The sequence below is a fragment of the Papilio machaon genome, chromosome 17 (assembly GCF_912999745.1).
Source record: "Papilio machaon chromosome 17, ilPapMach1.1, whole genome shotgun sequence".
Classification (NCBI taxonomy): domain Eukaryota; kingdom Metazoa; phylum Arthropoda; class Insecta; order Lepidoptera; family Papilionidae; genus Papilio; species Papilio machaon.
In genome coordinates this window covers 7,740,108-7,754,899 of record NC_060002.1, presented here as the reverse complement: position 1 = coordinate 7,754,899, position 14,792 = coordinate 7,740,108, and positions in this window count along the sequence as shown.

Here is a 14,792-nt window from a genome sequence, read left to right as displayed (position 1 = left end):
TTATTAAATCTAGGTACCGTATCAAGTAACCACCGGCTAAATGTCTTACATGAATTCTAGTTTTTAAATTTCACTATACATTCATAGAGTTATAAAATGTTGATATTATCTAATACCTACATATTTAGAAATGTGCGTCTGTTCTGTTGTAGCAACAATACAATGACGTAATGTGCATTGTGCACGTACACTGTACCTATTCTATTGATTTCTAACTAAACTAAAATATAAGACAGATATCGCATCGTTTCCAACCAAAAATACTTCGATAAAAACTTAATGCGAGCGCATAAAAACGATTGACGGCAATCGTAACGCAAATGGAGCGCTTGAGACCCGCAAAAAGTAAAACGGGACCGCAGTTGGCACGGCTGGCAACGTCTTTATCAAAAATCTGACTTGTACATAATATAAGCAAATGTGTCTTTAATTATTTGTGTAAAATTAAATATAATAGACTATAACGTCAGTGTAATGAAAGGAATATAATTATAGAGTGCACAGCATGTGACAGAGGCGGTGATAATAACGCGGAGTTGTTATTGTCACTGTTGGTGGCGTGGAGGCCGCAGTGACAGCAGCCACGCCCCCGACCTCGCATCTCCTAGCCTCCCCGCGCCTGCGTTTTTATGTAATGCAAGTGTAGAGGTAACACTGCGCTCGCGCTCATACACTACATTTCTACATCTTGGATTCGGGAATTAAATTACAGTGGGAAATAAAGCGTTCAGATTCTTTATCACAATATATAACTCTAATGACTTCATTTATTGATTTAATTTCTTTATCTTTTATCACTTTCAATTATTTACATGTGAAAAAGATATAGTGACATTGAGACGTCGTTCTCGCGGCCACAATTAGCAGAGTAAATGCAGACTGCACAGGTCTGTTGTAATTGAATCATTACGACTTTTGTCACGCAACACGTCGTTAAACAATGTTATTAACATTTCTCTCATACAAATTTTCTACTATAGAAACAATAATTTATGTAAGTGAAATGATATTGTCTAAAAGTAATATCTAAAAACATTACTTTATTTTACAAAGAGAATGTGTCTTTATTCCAACGCGCGGTGGCATCATGAGCAACTAGCAATTTAATAAAACTGTTATGTCATGATTAATTATACAAATGGTCATCACGACACAGTGATACAATACGTTATCACAACTATTTTCTCAAACAAAACATCTCGCAGCATCATGATGGGAAAAAATGAAGTGGATGTAACTAACAGGGTGTCAGGAAATAACGTACAGTAATGAAAGATCACGGATCCCTTGGCTAACACTAAACTGTGATCATTTGAATCCAGCTCGCTCTGACTGCGCACCGCACCGCCGCGATCTTGTTTTATTGTCTTTAATTAAAATACAGAGCTGAAATTAGATGAAATCATGACGCGATATGACTCACTCGGTCTTCTTCAGACAAATCTTAGCAAATCTAGTAAGATTTTAACTTTTATAAGCAAATGATTCTAAATTACTAAAAACAGTATCTATACTTATTTAAAAATGAATTTGTGATTGCGACCGTAAACGTTACTATCGCATTAAATCTGCTGCCAAGCAAGTGTTCGTAATAGTGACGACGAGGATGGAATTTTGTGGAGGAAATATTGATGTGCCCTACCATCAGGTCGTGTAGTGGACGTACCGGTGTCGAGGTCTAGGTGCAGAGCGGCGTTGCGCGCGGCCGCCGTGGACACATCGTGCTCCACGAAGTACTCCTCATAGCGCACCTCGAGCAGGCCCTCCGCCTGGCCGCCTGCCTCCTGCCCTCCAGCCTGCCCGCCCGCCTCGCCGACCGCCGTGCTGTAATCAGGCTCGGCGCTCGCGCCGCTGTTGTTTCGTCCGGCCGTGCCCACCGGCCGCGCAGCCGCCGCGTGACGCACCTGCACAAGATTAACACGTATTACATGCAAATATTAAATAAACCAAAATATACATATTTACGATATTTCACGAGCATTGTAGCTTTAGAGGTTGATGACCTATTGATTGTGCTAACTTTATTGAAATAATAGCTAAAGGAAAAGATGAAGAATAGATTACGTGCAGTATTTTAAGGAAAGAAATATACCTTAAATATTTGGAAACACAAAGTTTGCTCTCAGCTTTTTTTGAGAGCTAATAGAGAGGGAAAGAAAGAGCGAGTGATAGAACTTACAGAGCCCACAAAGTTGGGGAGAGACGCGAGTCGGTAGGTCTCGGTTGATTGATCAAAACACAAGTTACCAGCACTTCAGGTACCCTAAAGACGAGGTCGGCGGCGGTGACGCGCGCCAGCACCGCCAGCAGCGCCGCCAGCGCCGCCGCCAGCCCGCGCCGCATCGCGTGCCCGCACGTACCCCGCACGCACCGGCCTAAGTTGTAGATTATTCTACAATAACAAACAATCATGAAATTAAGACAACAGCGCATTAATAGACAATGAATTAACATTACAAAAACAAATAACAAAAATAAAAGACAATAAGACACTTGAAAAAAAGCAAACGATGGTACACAATATAACAAAAACATATTTTAAGAATTAGGCTCAAATATGTTTATTTTAGGCGTTTGAGTAGAAAATGTCGTAGAATCGACTACGATATTGACAAAGTGAAGACAGTATCCACTTTCTAAACCAAACTTCAACGTCCCGATACATACTAGCTATTTTGCGCCCAAACAATGTTGTAATTAGAAGCGAGGCAGGTCAAGTCGCAAGTCGCGATGACTTCCGCGCGGCGATTGTTTTCACCTGATACCCGCAGGCCATCGTCTGTCGCCGCTCGCTACTCTCTATACTCTATACTCTATAGCAAGTAATGCTCACTGAATTGGCCCAATGACATTCCATGGCGTGTCATAGCGTTCTGTGAATGCATGCCACATGTTATGTACTCGCGTGTGGCCACACTATCGGCGATTGAGGAAAATGTCCTAATTTTTATTAAGTTATATCTTAGACCATCCAAAATACAACACGGTAAATAGTTATTTAATTACTAATAAGTAGTTAGGGCATGTAGAGTGGTCCTTGCATGCGGTATTAATCGTATGAACGTCTTGCTTGTACGCCTTGAAACATTAGTCGGCATACGCGGTAACAATGGCTATTCCTATTCCACTTCAGCTTCAAATGTAAGAACTAGGCATTTTGTCTGTAAGTAGAATAGCGCCAGCGTAAACCGCTTTACCATTGGAATTAATGACCTCAAAATTGGCAAAAATTGGTAATTTCAGTCGTGAAAAGTTATCGACACATTAACATAATATTAACGCACATATAATATTATTACTGTAATACAAGGGAGCAGCCCGCGCGCTGTATGGCCACGCGGCGGCTAGTGCAATTGTTGATGCAGCTCACGGCCGTGGCGGACTACTACCCACTGCTCACTGCCAACCTCTGTCAGTAACGTTGCATGCATGTTGCTGCAACAATGCCAGTCCACTGAACCAATCTTGTGACGGCCGGCGAGAGTACAATAGTGACGCAGGTATATTTTCATTTGAATTCTACTCGGTTGCTACCTGTAATCTGAAAGAGGTCGATAGAATCGCCCTTCTTCAGATTTGTAAGCCCTATGACCACATTTCACGGATGCTATAAGTCTTCTTTTACATTGGCATCGGCAGCTTTCCTACGCTACTTAATATTCGAATCATATCCCCTCGGTCGATGGTGGCCCAGTTACAGGGCGAGCGGGCAGCGGGCACACAGGCACGTCAGGGGCAGCCGAGGGGAGGGGGCGGGGAGCGGCAGGCAGTACTATCTTCTGTTTACTTTATCTACGGTAACCTAACTGTTGCAAGGAACTTACCTTGTACACCAAATATCATTCCTGTTTATTGACACATTAAATAATACTTAACATTAAATCATTAAATATTGACATTGATATTAAAGATGTAATATGCCTGAATGTATTATTAGTACATGTGACAAGTGACAACATGAAAAAATGTAGTGAGAGAAGAACTAACTGAAAGCCGTTCACCGCCGCGTAGACCTGGCCTGTAACTGTCGCCGTATTTCAAGCGTAATGCTTACATTTAGTTGCGCTTTGTTCTTCAACCTTGTGGCTTTCGGCCACTTCTTTCAAGTGATCTGTTTTTACTTTGCCGCCGACGTCTCAAAGCCGAGCCGATCCATTGACAGCTACTGTACGCTAAATTACAATGTAATTTACGATCGCTCAGTTCACGCACTGTTTAGATCCCGTTCTATTCCACAGTGAAAAGTTATGTATTGCTAAGCACTAGAGGTTCTGTATAAACTGGATGAACTAAAACTCGCACCACTGCTGTCACTCGTAATATTCGCATATTATCATACTATTATTTGCCTGCGACTTCATCCTCGTGAATGTTAATTATCGGAAACAGACTTTCATGTCTTAGTTCAGAAATTTAAATGATGATTATATGTATATGTAGAGTATATACAATATGTTCAAGTTCAGTATGTTCGTGACTATGTGATCGTGTGTCGTGTGGACTGTGGTTTACACAGTTCAGGTGAGCTGCAGCTGTTGTCGGCTTTATTCATTTTCTTGCAAGTAACTTAATACCAATGCTTGTTAATTTAATCCTGTAACGCGTCGGCTATGTCTAATAAGTGTCTTAACGACGTCTAGGCCCAGTCTTATCCTAATTCGTAACGCCTACGTACATCATAATAGGATTATAATGATTACTGAACTGAAAAGTACCTACAAAAGTAATGTAAAAGGAATCAACACACTTCAATTGTATGGATGCATGTAAACGACATGCAGAAACGCTTCCAAAGACGATAGAGTTCGTATTATTCAAATAAATAGATTAGAATCGTTAGTGCGGCAGAAATATTAGTAATATTATGCAAATCTCCCTGTAAGTGTTTAGCGATGACATCGAGCCGCGCCCGGTGTATGCTCGGCGCGATAAGTGATGTTCCTGTGTACTGTGCTCAAGGCTCGCCAGTCGACAGGTGATAAGAGCGTATTCCGCTCTCCGGGTTGTGCAATGCGACCTCATTATCTGCTGATATCGTGTCATGCTAAGGGAATAATGTTGCTTTAAGTAGGGACTACCTACTTATTGGTACTTTTTGTTATTAAAACTAACACCTCGGCCTTGTCCTTCTTGGGCAGAAGTTTTTTCGTATTTAACAAATAAATCATTACATTAGAATGTCAGCGGGCGGCCGAGGTCCGGCGGGCGGTGGGTGATGGGGGCGCGGGGGGCGCGGGGGGCGCGGGGGGCGGCAGGGGGCGCGATCAAGCGTGACGCTTTGATTCCATTGTCCGTGACATTGATTGCTCTGTTCATGTCACCGACAGCGACAATATTACGTTAGCTCGTAATAAAACATAATACACAACTCTGCTACATTTGTTGCCCATAGACTTACTGAGGAGAGATTTTCAAAAGAGGTAGTTAAAGATCTCGGGCCACATTCACGCAACATGGGCACACAGGTAAACACATGCAAAATATTTATTACAGTAGATAACTGTAGTAAATATATGGTAGGGCATCATACGCCAGCCGGCGCGCTTGTCGCGGTCGCGGTGCGTGCCGCAGGAAACAGGTGAACAACCCTCTGCGGCTGCCACTGCCGCCACTGCCGCCGCCTCTGCCGCTCACACAACGAGGTCAACTCGTTTGCATACACACAAGTACGTACACACAGTCGTTACTTTCACTCTTCGTCGCTACGAACCCTTCGTTTAAGTCAATAAAATTGATGGAACAAAATTGACCTATATACTTGACTGTGTTTCTCCTCGGAAAGTTAAATAATTTATTTAAGGTTTAAAGAATTTATTCTCAATCGAAAGACAAAGAAAAAGACACTTACATGAGAACAAAAGTTGTCAGTTTACTTTTTTACAACAATCTAAAATGTTTTGAGCTAGCTTTGATTTAAATTGATTACATGAACTTAAATTTTTAATGGCATAGAAGGTAACGTGTTATAAAATTATAGTAATACTTATCTAGTTACCTATAGACAATGGTATAATCAAATTCAAATGTTATATTAAATGCAAATACATTTTTGAAGATACATAATATATCGAAGTTGCGGCTTGAGGATTGGGGAATGGGAGTGGGAGTGGGGAGTGGGGCGGTGTGACCACGCTGTAGACGAGCACGTGCACGCAGCGGTCGTTGCGTGAATTGTGCGTAGTTTGCCTGTCCGCGTGTGCTGAATGTTGCTATAGACAAAATGAAGGGAGCCAACTCGACGTTTCAGTGAATTACTTATAATGAGATCGAACTTATTTCATGTAGGGACATTTACCACGTATTTATAAAACTAAAGTCTTTCAACTATAGGAAGCGTAGACTGAGAAAAATTGTTGGAAGAGCTGACCTTCTACCGGCGGTTTATTATTATGTCGGTATATCGCATCAAGTAATAAATAATATATAACGCAAGTCACACATAATAAATTTAAATATAACTGTGAATAGTATAACGGTAAGACATAAAAAAGTCGTTCGTCCAGATTCAGAAGTAGTAATAACAATAAAACTTGAATGGAATCACTTCAAACGTCCGTCGCGTATAGAGTTTAGACAGGGTGTTTATTGCCGGCTGAAAATATGGGGCAGTGGCGGCCCCTCGGTCCTATGGCATCACGGCCCCGCGGCCCCGCGGCCCCTCGGCACCAAGGCGCCATACTCGACGCCGCCGCCGGCACACAATGCATCAAGGTGACAGTGGAACCCTTCCCGCCCCACCTCACAGACAGACGCGTCACGCAAGTTGTACTGCAAATAAAAGTACTAGCAAACGTCCTATACATTATACGATTCCTCATATATAACTTTTATAAGTAAAAATCATGGAATTGATGTTTCTTAGTGAAGAGGGAACTTGTGTGAAATTATATAATGTGAGTAAAGTAGTTATAATAATGTGCTCATTAAACTTTATAATTATCAGTTACTTAGTTGAATTTAGTTTAGTGTAAGTTATGTAACGTTTTATCAATGAAATGTTGTAAGGGGCAAGAATTTTCTACGAAGTATTCGCAAAATAAGGAAATCCTGTTTACGTGAACGATAAGAATTGTCCGGAGCGAGGAGCGAGGAGCGAGGAGCGAGGCGTTACGTCCTGCCGCTGCTGCTTATCATAATTACCTATACGTGACCAAATTGATCCAGTTTACACAACGGCAGTTTTACCTACCGCTGCCTAACACTTGTATTAAAACTGTCTTCTATACTTTTGTGTAATGAAACCGACAGCTACACTAATATGAGGGTCGCAACAGGTTAAACGAGCAATAAGCAAATAAAACAATTCGTAAATATAATTGTAACGACACTGTCGGCGAAATTTTGTGTAAGTGAAAACTAATTAGAATGGTAAGGAAAAGGATTTTTCTTAATTGGACCATTGACAACGCCTTGTCGACATTGCCGTAGCCGAGGCGCGGCGTGAGAAAGCGTGCGACTCGGCGCGGGATAGGACTGTTACATCATCGAGCACCTTTTTGTCTACAGGCTGCAGTCATTGTGTGCAAATTAGCGCGAACCTATCGCCTAGACTATTCGTAAGGTACATAGGACACCGACACATTGTTTCCACATTCAGGCTTGAAAGAAAATTTTAAGCGAATAATAGACAAAAAAAAACTAATTAAGAATGCAGCAGATAACCACTTATCCTTTAAACAATGAAATAATTATCAAAATCGGTATACAAATTGAAAATTACCGAACTAATACATCGTAGCGTGCCTTTAATTTTGTCCAGCCGCGCGCCGCACTAGCATTTTTCGAATGCGCGTAGTTTTTAATTATTTAATATCTCCCAAACTATTGATCAGAATTACATAGTTTAAAGGCTAATGTAATCTGCATTTAATACTCTAGCCATCAAACATATTTATTTGGATAAGGATTCATATCGAATATAATATAATAGCGCCGTAAGCTTACGACGCTGTTTTTCGTGTGCATTTTAATCGAAGTTTGTTCACAATAACATGGTTTTTGTGAGACATCCATAGATGATAGATATATGCCACCGAAGACTTTTATTTAGCAAATTTAAGGATCTATAATTACTCCAGACATCATTTTTATGTAAGTCATATAGTTTGACCTACGTAAGTCCAGAAAGCAAAATTGTGCTTTTCATGTAGCATTTTTCGTTTCCGCGTAATTTTATTCTTACGATATCTCCTAAACTATTAGACAGAATGATATAGTTTCAATTACAAATATAATCTACATTAAATTCTCTTGATAATGAACATGTTTATTTACATAAGGGTTAATACTGAACTCGAATAATAGCGTCGGAAATAGGGCATGAATTTAATTGATGTTTCTGAAGAAAAAAATGGTTATTGTGAGAAAACTATAAAAGATAGATATATGCTATCGCGGACTTTTATTTAGCACATTTAAAGAGCTACAATTCGCCATACATCATTTTTATGTAGGTCCTATAGTTTAGCCTACGTAAGCGCTGAAAGCAAAAATGTCCCTAATGTTCGCAACAAATTTTGAAGCTATATTCAAAATCTACTAGTCTTCTAGTTATTTAAAAAAAAAAACAAAAAAATGGGACCCACCTGCAAGCACTTCCTTTCGATTAAAATATTTTTCATCAAAATCGGACCACCAGGGGCGGAGTTTCGCGGTAACACACATAAAAAAAAAAAAAATACAGTCGAATTGATAACCTCCTTCTTTTTGAAGTCGGCTAAAAAGGTGTTAGTTCGAGAAAGACATAGATATAGAAGTAGAGAATACAGCGCTTGTCGTAAATATATTTAGGAATACGTGAGTTAGTTTTTTTAATTGTATATTACTCACTAATGTTCGTGTAATGAAGGAAGACACGAAGTTAGATTGCTCGCATACAAAATGATGTGGGACATTAATTCATATAGTTTTTGCTTCAGTGAAACCGAGGCGTTACTTTTCACGAGTATAGTTTTCACGATACGATGATGCGTGTGTACGTACATTATAATGACGTCAATATCATTTGTTACAAACTGAAAGGTTTCGATTTCACTTAATATCCGCTATATTAGCGGTAAACCACAGATACATTACGTGAAGTAGTTAGCTTCGCCAGGCATTGTTACACATTTTTACATTTTCTCATTAAGTTCTCTTTACGTTTCAATTTTTGTTTTTCTTTATTTTATATTCCAGTAAAAACGGACAGTTGAGTTTATGGACAAAATTAGATACAAACATAAATGCAAATTAGGAGAACTAAACAATGGCAGAGCGGTCGCGGCAGGTTTTGTATGAATGTGTCAGCAGTCAGCTCAGTTCGGAACACAATTTGCTGGTAACTTATAACTACGTGCTGTGCAGACTGATTATAACACGATTGTCACAATCGGTCGGTGACACGCACACACCAGTTGCACTGAAATCGTACTAATGTTATAAATGTGGATGTATGGATGGATGTTTGTTAGAAGGTACCTCCAGAACGGCGGCATGGATCTCGCTGAAATTTGGCATCGATGTAGAACAGTCTGTAAGTACTACTAATATACTATACTTATAGGCTATTAATTAAGTTCTTTTTTATTTCCGCACGGACGGAATCGTGGGCGACATATAGTTTAAAATATTGGTAAAACTTAGATTCGTTTGTTTGGCACGATATTTTATAGTGAAGTGAGCACGGAATGCTTACGATATGTGACCGAACGAATAAAATTGTCGAGGAATAATTATAAAGTATAATTAGTTGGATTAACGGTATTAATTAACATAAAAAACAGATGTAGACGAAATGTTACATTCGAGGTAAATTCATAAAATTAGTAATGTCTGTTATACATCATGTTCATTTTTTTTACTATTACATTAATGTAAGTTTTGTACCGGAAGAGAAACAACTCTAGCTGTCCCCTGAATCTTGGGAAAGCGCGCTGTTTGTTAAATAAGTCGGTGCCGTTTCTTTCTCACTACCAATAAGAAAACGACCAAGTATTCAAGTATTATATTTATTTATTTATTTATTTAATTCTAGGAAGACCAACAGCCATTTTAACAAAGTAGGTAAGACAGTAATTAATACAAACATAGCCAATAATAGGTCCTCACAAATAGAAACAATTTAAACAATTCTTTTGCGCGAACAGAAATATAAAAATACAAACAAAAAGTCAAAAGAAAAGCACAAGAAACTACAAAGATTACTAAAAAGAAAAACTTGATCTAGTTTAATTATTATAGTTTACAGTTTGTTCTTAATGAAAAAGTTTCGATAGAATGCCTGTTTTACAGAATTAGTTGTGGAATTAAAAATATCTAAACTAGAACTTTTAGAGTAACTGTTAATAAGAAAGCCAGCGCGCCACATAAATGAATTTTGACGATAGTTAGAAGATGCCATAGGGAGATGGATAGGAGTGTGGTGACGTGCTGATTTCTTTGGTACAATGAATGATACATCGGTGAGAAGAGAGGGACAGTCAATACTACCATTTATAATGTTTACCATGAAGGTTATGTCTGCTACTTCGCGTCGAACAACAAGAGGGAGAATATGAAATTTACTACATAAATTTAGATAATCTTGTGAACGATAATTGTAATTTAACCGGAAGCATAAATATTTAATAAACTTTTTTTGAATATTTTCAATGCGGGAGATGTATATATTATATCGCGGGTTCCATACTTGACTGGCGTACTCGAGTATGCTGCGTACATAAGAACAGTACAATATCTTATAGGTCTTCGCTTTCTTGAAGCTATGTGATATTTAAAACATACGAGAATATATTCTTTTCTGCAACGTATTCACAAAAATACAATATATTTCAAAGTATAAGAAAAAGACACAACAGTTGGAAAGTATCAACGGAAATAAGTACATAAGAAGTGCAATGATTAATTATACTAAGCATTATTCGAAGAAAAAACTAAGTAATGTTGTAATTACACTAAATATAAAAGTGAGCTCAATTCCTGAGATTTCACATGTACAGTTGTATAGTGAATTCACTTTAAATATCATGTATGTATTATCTTCTTTTTAAATATTGAGACATAAATCTGTGTGCAGAATGTGTAGGATGTAAACATGCACACTGCTGTGGGTTTCACTGTCCAAATACTTATATAAAAACATATAGCCAGCAATATATTTTTCAACAAAATTATGACCTATATCTGTTTTTATTTTATTTTAAAATTAATATAAATTATGAAAGTTTTTAATCTCCTCCGACTCGTGCCAACCTTATAACTCTTACGAGTTAATTAAAATTAATCTAATAACCATCTTAAATAACTGCAATTTCTTGCGGGCGATCCTCGTAACGGCTGTCTGCCTGCCACGTATTCTGCACTTACCAATTATACACAATAATACGGTATTTTTTCATTTTTTCTGCGATTCCACTCATTAAAACGATAGTTCTTAATAATATTTAGTTATGTCAAATATTGTTTTAAAGCTTACTTTTAAATTGTAGCTATTTTTCGTGTTAATCTAATTTGGTGTCCGAATATTTTACATATGTTCAAGGCAAGCTCTATTTCGTGGCGGCAAGGCAGCAAGGATGCCGTGACGTCACCGCAGCGCGTGTTGTCTTCGTTAGTGGTATTAATGATACTACAGTACTCTATCTAGGTACTATAGCTAGTATCAAGGGAGACTTGCAGGAGGGAGGCGCCGCAACCGCAACGGACTGAGGCGTCATTATGCGCGTTTCCTCGCAATTACTCCGCTGCGCAGCTCAACAGCTCGGCTTATCATCCAATTAAGACAATTTGCCCACGCATGGTTAACGCGGCGACGCCAAAACTTGGAAGACAAATTGGTTCAAAGGAATTAGTGGTATTTACGAAATCGAAGTCGAGAATGTTCAGTCATTAGAAGTACCACTTTTAGGGTTGCCGGAGATTTTCGTATCCGGGATACCACCACCATGTCTAATACGGCCCTGAGGGTACCTATAGTAGGTTGATCTACACACAACTACATCGTTGTTTCTGCACTTTTTCTACTGAAGCGTATATATTTTCAGAAACGGCAGATCGTATAAGTACATTATACTTGTGCAGGTGTGTTTTATGTAAGTACTTTTACCGTTTCCCATTGTTTTTAAAACGATTGTGTTATTTTAATTAAATGATGATTACTTTGAAAATATAATTGCAAAGTTATTTATAAATGAGCAGACCTTGTAATCATTGGTCCGAGGTCGGACTTGAATGAAGCAAGTCTTAAATCCAATCCAATTGTGTTTCAACAGTTACAATTTTGTTAATAATGAAATGTGCACAGGTGGGCACAGTTAATCGAAAAGTTAACTTCGTTAATCGTTAATTCGTTAATTAAAAATGTAACTTCGTTAATCGTTAAATTCTCGAAAATTTAACGCAAGTTAAAGTTAATCGTTAACAGTTAACTTATACAAAATTATACATACTAATTTCACACTTACTGTGGCGACACTTGTTTAAAATATTAATTTGATTATTTTAATTATAAAAATTAATTTTTATAAATATAAAATTATTTTTTATTAATGTAACAATTAATAAAAATTAATCTTAATTCTATAAAATATTAGTATTAGAGACAAGTATATTTTATTACGAGTGTGGAAAGCCTGACATTGCAAAGAGATCCGACAAATGTCTACCCGACCCGAGGCGCAGCCGAAGGTGAGGGACAGTTAGCACAAATTGTAAAGACAGTTCCGCCCATGTACTAAACAACTATTTTTTAATACAGTTGCGAAAAATGAAGCAATTTAATATAGGTAATAATAAAAACACAATAAACTCGACTAACTAAAATGTTTGGAAAATAGTGCCAACCGTAAAAGAATACAAACAGAGATTTTTTGTTTTCTTCACCCATCCTGGGTAGGCCCAAACAGCCAAGTCTTCAGTAGATTATTTTTATTGATATGAAATGAAAATGAAATTTAATGAGATGAAATAAAATGAAACCAACATAATTCATTGAATCCAATCATTAAATCTGATATTGTAACAAATTAGGAGCTTCTTTTTAGAAATATTTGCATGAATCATAAAAAATTCAATGTTTTTTTTTTTTTTTAAAACTTCGTGGTTGGTTTTTTCTTTTTAAAAGACTTTATTTTGACAGTTGGGAAAGAGAACGCACGAGTTTGGAAAAGCTAAAGAAAAAGCACGAGTAAAAAAGTGTTTTTAATACAGTTGCTCAAAAAATGGCGTATTGCAGGGACGAAGAGCGTTCGGAATGTGGGCTGTTACATACTCGTGCTTTTATATACTCGTTATGAAATATACTATTTCGAACCTTCTTTTGATTTTGTCCTGTTGTTCACGTCTTTCCGGACGCTCTGATGCATCACAGTAGCACGCGAACTTCACATATATCAATTATCAACTCGTTCGTTCACCATTCGAGTCGCCGACAGTCGCCCAACATACTTGAACTTACGAGCGTGGCGTGGTGCGTAATTAAACAAAATGACAGCACGTCTCCAAGTTTCTAATTTAACGATTAACGGACTTTTATTAACGGAAGTTGAGTTTAACGGAAGTTACAAAAGCGTTAACACTTTTTGAAGTTAACTTAAAAGTTAATCCGTTAAGCAAAATGTTAACTTCGTTAATTAACGATTAACGGATTAACGAGTTAATGCCCAGCTTTGGAAATGTGCAGTAAGTACTCGTGTTCCTGACGTCGACGTGCCTGAAAAATGCTAGTTACTACAACTATCATCTTTGAAATTGAAGTTATAAATATTTTTATAGTTATGCAACATGTTTTGCAACATGTGTCTAGCATGTTTGAAGCTTCTAAAAGCTACATATGGATAGGTGTCCTGTTATCTTGTTCCTGAGCACCTCAAGGACTGACCTCTCGGTTTACGTGCTGAAGAAGGAGCGACATGTATATTATTTAGTCTAAATAATTTTTCATGAATACTTATCGTGACGTCATCAATATTGTAACAGTGTGTGTTGTCTCGTGTCGTGTGTGACTGATGCGCAACGTAAGAATAATAATTAGTTAAAAGTGCGAACACTTAAGGATTGTCAAACTTTCTAGATATCCAATTAAAATGTATGTATGTATTTTTGATCTGAATGATCCTACTCAGTATTATGAGGTAACTTTAAAGATTAAATGGCTTAACATTTCTGGAAAAGGATGCAGTCAACTTTATACAATTCAGTAATTAATTTGCACACGAAACATGAATCCCGACCTGAAAATTTATGAGCCGGACACTTGACAAAGAGCCATTCGCTCTTTTATCATTTACTCATTTTAATTTATTAAAAATCTTTTATTATTATTTTACGCACTGTTTATATATATTTTTTAGACTTCGGTCACACATTCGGCCGAAAAGTAAATTAATTAGAAATTAAAATTTTCATTACTGCAGTAAAAAATTAACCCCCTTTACTTAACTGACAGTTTAACTATCTTATTGTTAAAAGTAATAAATTCAGAATCGAACTTACATCAATATTCCAGATTTCACCGTAATCCCGGGCACAAAGCACTAAATGTCAAATCCATAGGCTTTGCAATCTTGTTATAATTACGTTCACATAATTTTTGATAGCAAAGTATTGACGATTTAATACTGTTGAACGATCGAGTCGAACGAGTTTCGTACATGTAAACAAAGGGTGAAATAAATGATCGCGAGCTGTAACGCGCGTGCGCGGACCCGGCGCCCGGCACACTAGCGCCGCACCGCGCCGCGAGCGTGCGCGGACCCGGCGCCCGGCACACTAGCGCCGCACCGCGCCGCGAGCGTGCGCGGACCCGGCGCCCG